The sequence below is a fragment of the Aplysia californica genome, unplaced genomic scaffold (assembly GCF_000002075.1).
Source record: "Aplysia californica isolate F4 #8 unplaced genomic scaffold, AplCal3.0 scaffold00168, whole genome shotgun sequence".
NCBI lineage: Eukaryota > Metazoa > Mollusca > Gastropoda > Aplysiida > Aplysiidae > Aplysia > Aplysia californica.
The window spans coordinates 361,535-366,725 of record NW_004797438.1 but is presented as its reverse complement, the minus strand read 5'-3'; positions in this window follow the sequence as shown (position 1 = coordinate 366,725).

Genomic DNA, 5,191 nt, shown 5'->3' with positions numbered 1-5,191 from the left:
CTTAAGTTTGAGAGTCCTTGGAAGCTGAAATTTCGCTTTCTTTTGTGCCTATAGTCTATGTTTTTTTTAACAGGGAAATGTGTTTTTAAATCGAGATGAAAGGTGGAAAGCCAAAAAACCCCAAAAAGTTGATAAAATTTGCCAAGCAGACGGAAAAATGGTGGTTTCTTCAATTCTATTATTTTGACAAGTGCCTGATTTAACCACAATGCCTCACATATATATGTGTTGTATCAGCATTTGGTAGATAATTACTAGATTGATAGTAACAGGAAGAGAATGCTTGTTTTGTTTTTTTGTCTTATAATATATATAGTAAATTGTGTTTGATTGTGCCATAATTCTGCATACCATTCTTACATGAAATCAGTGATCAGTTGTGTATAAAATATATGAAAGTGGTGTGGTTCCTTGTCCCATTTTTATTTAAAGGGACAACTTTATTGACAACTATTTCTGTCCATCATCAGAAAATGCTTAATTAAAGGTTTTATATTTACATTTTCTTTACTTTGGATGTAATGTCAAGCTATTGGCCTTTTCTCCTTCAGTTTAAAGGTATATCATTTGGTCATATATATATATATATATAATATATATATATATATATATATATAATGTGACCTTATAATCGGATTCATATCTCTTTTAATTTGCATGATTGCTCATTGTATGGTCCCCCGTGGATGTTTTTGTTGATTTTTATGAGGATGAAACTGGTTATATCTGTATGCAATGTCGGTTGTTATTTCCTTGTTCTAGATATGTCTTGCAACCAGTGTGCTAATGTTCTCCATAGCAGTATTTTGCCTACAGTCGGCTCTTGGTTTTTTTTGTTTCCATTACAGATTGAACTGAAAAAGCACATTAGTTCTAGAGACAGACTAACTTCAAACTTGTATAAATATTTCATTGTTTTAGTTGTGTCTTACGTTCCCGAAGTGGTTCTATCAACTATGTAAAGTTTTTGGGTAATTTTCCTGATTTTGTTGTCTCTATGTTACATCTGAATTTTCAGTTTTCCTCTTTGAACGTGACAGCCCCACCCCTACAGTGTATACTTGGAAGATTGTTTTTGTATGAAAAGTACGATGTGTCTGTTTTTACGTATTTTTAACTTTTATGGGGCTGAAATTTACTGAAATTAAAAAAGAATGAAAGAAGTTTTATTCGTAGGTACCACCTGCACACTTTTTTTTTCTCACTTTCACTGATGTTGGACAGGTATTGTAATGGTAAGTCTGATACTGAATTTCCAGAATGAAGACCGGTCGATTTGTCTGTTCAGTACAGCCACGTTTTATGAATTGGGGCATTTCCTTGTTTATTTCGGAGCATTTTATGTTACGGCATTATGCAGATTTCCCAAAGATACATTGTCTTTCACAACACGACTACAACGTAATTTTGTACTTTTGTGAGGTTGAGCAGATGTTGATGTGAGTTCTTAAAAAGAAGATATCGTCGCCTGAAAACAACAACCCTGTAAACCGTACTATGTCAAAAAACACGTTTTTCCCCGTTTTTTTCTGCTAAATATATATAACGTTGCAGATGTTGTGTCGAATTTTTAGACACGTAGCTCAATAAACATCACTAGTGCAACATACTGACTTAATTGTTAACAAACATTGTTAGATGAATTAACAAAGTTTTTTCCTTCTGTAAAATTGTATTTTTGTCTACTCCGGTGACGATATTCCCTTTTTTAAAAAGTGTTTATTTGGTTTTTTAAAAAATTGTAACTAAAGCTACAAAGGGTCTTGCTATCATTTGCTGCTTTTGGCATCTCTAAATGATAGGAAAAAATGTGGTGTTCACCTATTGTGGAATCATCATTATCATGGGAAATGTGAGTGGCTGGATTTTAGTGGCTTTATAGAGACATTTCACACAAAAAATAGATTGCTGTTATACTTACAAAAAAATTGGTGCTGATCTGTTTCAATAGTGTGCAATTAGTCGATACTGTTCACCTCTGATATTACTGTCAAAATGGCTTTCTGATCACTTTATGTTCTAACACAGTCCCCCAGCAGTGCCTTCACGTTGACTAGCTCTCAGGAAACTTGCTGCTTGTATGCCATAGATTTGCTCAACGCATTGTCACTCTTTTGGCAAAATGAATCTGTCGCAGTGAAGTGATCTTGTTCTTTGTTGTCTGCCATAATAATTGTAGTATTTTGTCAGAGGAATTGCCTTGTTAAATGAGGAAGAGACTCGCTCGTCTTTAAGGGGTTTTTTTTCCTTTTGGTTTGTTTTGGTCTCACATTAGATACATTTAAGGTATTAGATATCTTTCTTCAGACTTAGTGGGGGGTTTTTTCCTTTGTGAGTGTGTAGGTTTGCACTGATCTTCTTTTCTTTTTTTTTTCTGTGGTGGGATTTTTTCCAATGCTAGAATTTTTTTCAGCTTTGATTTAGTGTAAGAGGACAGTGGAGCCAGTATTTATCCCATGATTTTTTTTTCCCTTTCCATCCCTTGTTTTTACCCCAAATTATAATAGATTAATGTGTGTACTTTTTGTTAAAAACTATATTTAATGTTAGTTGCAAAAAATGTGAATCTGTGAAATGATGTGACAGAAATCACTGCATAATTTGATAAATAAAGAATTTTTTGTTGTGACAAAAAAGACTGACTTTTAATTTGAAAATTTTTATCTTATGCTGTTCATAATTCTTTCTAATAAATGAAGAGTTGGCAATTTAAAGAAATATCTAAGTTCCTTGATTGAAATACTTTTACCAGTATGCTATTTAACGTTTGTTCCAAACATTTGAATGAATTTAATACATTTATTATATAGATCTACGTATATTGAAATTTTATTCATTCTGATTTAGTCGTATCATCTGCTCCGAAAGTTTCCCTCTGCCCGTTCGACCAAGTCCCAAAAACTGTTTCGTCCTTTTTAAATATACATCCACATTAAAGAAAGCCACACTTGGAATTTCATCTCGACAGCATCAAGAAAGAGATTTTGGTTCTTTGACTCTGAGATGGAAAGTGTAGTCCTTTGTTTAACCCGACCCTATGTGATAGGCCTTTCCACAGCTCTCATACTAGTTGTTACCTTGTTCCCAATCTAATAATACATGTAATGCTTTTGTCCTTATATGTGAGACGTGCTAAGAAAATGAGTTACCTCTCATATTTTAGCCCTGTAGAAATAGATATATTGAATTTATAGACTGAGATTTTACGATTTATTAGTTGGAAATGATAAAAGACATGAAAAATTTGAAGAAAATGACATCAGTTGAAAGTCTTCAAATTTACTCTGTTGCTGATTTTCTGACGATATCTCCATTTGTGAAGTGCGAGAAGTAACTCATTTTGTCTGCAAGTCCCACATATTACTTTGCTTCTTGGGCTCCTTCAAAGTTCCTTCTGCTCATCACATGAATGAGCCAAGGGAATATGATTGGATTGTTGACCTGTTTTTAAGGTGTGAGTCCTGATGTGTTTGCTTTGGTTGATTTATCACGAAATAAAAAAAAAGGTATATATCAAAGATGTTAATGTTGTTTGATTTATTTTATAATCTTTTTTTTTTCTTCTGTATGTGGCTATGCATAATATGTGTCCACTTGATAGTTTCCGGTAGTGTTTTTGTCACTGCCAAGACAGACTATTTTAAATTATAAATCACTGTCCCTGCCTTTCTCACCCTGCATCATTGTACAGGCCATTAACCCTTTCCGTACGCCCTGGGGTCATTTTGTATCCCTGGGGTTGTATTCTTCACATTTTAGAATACTTCTAGTACAAAAATCTCTTTGAAATTTTCAGTATTTCTCAAAAAATCATTTTGACACACTGCTGTGCAAAGCGTACGGATCGGATTAACGAGTTAACTTCCTCTTTGGAAAGTGATGGCACAGAGTTCCCCTCGTCGTATGGATACGATTGTAAAACAGGACGTACCATTAGAGTCACTTTCCACCTTTCCCTATCCTGGGTTTGCCTCTTGATATTATTCTTTATTCTCCACTTTTCTTTACATCATTCTCTGTGACTCTTCTCAGCTTACAACATGGCCTTTCTCTTGATCTCTTACCCTGTGCATTCCAACCCAACCCTTTTTTTGTTAATGTTATGCTGCTGTTTGGCTTTCTGAGAGTCAATCAATCGGCACCATCTTTCCACTTCATATCCAAGTAGGCTTTGCCTTGTCCCCTTTAAAACTACCTTGTTAGCGACTGTCCCTTATCCTGAGTATCATCTTTTTATGCAAGTCTGAGATGCAGTCCATGTCTCAAATCTATACAAAAAGACGAACTTCACATTTTGAGTTGAAATTCCTTCAATTTATTCTGAGCACCCTCCAATTCAAAGATATTTGAAAACAGCCTGTGCCTTTCCGATATAGGACTTAATTTCAGCACCTATTCACCCCTCTCTGTCAATAATTATTCCCTGAAGATATCAGGATTCAACGTATTCTAGTGCATTTCCTGCTGTTGTGATATTCTTTTTTTGGTACATCTATAAGATGTTTGACTTTCCGAGATGGATCCTCAATCCATCAGACTGATAACATTGTTTAAAACGGAAGCCTTTGCTTGCATCTAGTCCTGGGTGTGCAACAAAAGGACCAAATCATCCGCAAAGTTCAGATAGTCCAACCAAAGATTCTCTAATTCTTGGTCCAACTGTGTCCATTGAGTGCAGCCACAGCCACTATATAGGCCTACCGTTTATGTGTCTGTCATCAGCCAATCGATCGCCAAGATAAAGAGGAGAGGCGATAACAAATATCACTGCTTCTCAACATTCTTGCTAGTGTCAAAGCTGTCAGTTTAACTTGCTAATGGCATTCAGATATAATCTCAATTTGAATAATTTGAAGGAGCTATCACAGCAGAATGGTAGATCATGTTTTGCTGGCAAAATGAGCTCCTCCGTCTACCAACATTGAAAAATTAGACGTGTTGTTTGCTTGTTTCTGTAACTTTACAAAAGTTTTTGCAGGGACAGGTAGTTGCCCCCCCCCCCAGCCATCAGAAGACCAGATCCCGCCTTTTGTCACTAATTCTTATGACACTCGGTATCAGAGTATATTATGTGTTTTTTCTTTGTCTCCTTATAGAAGAACTATAAAGGGGCTATCTTAGTTATATGCCTATGGCATGTAATACGAACATAATAATATTATTATGCTGTCACACAGAATATCCCCCTGAC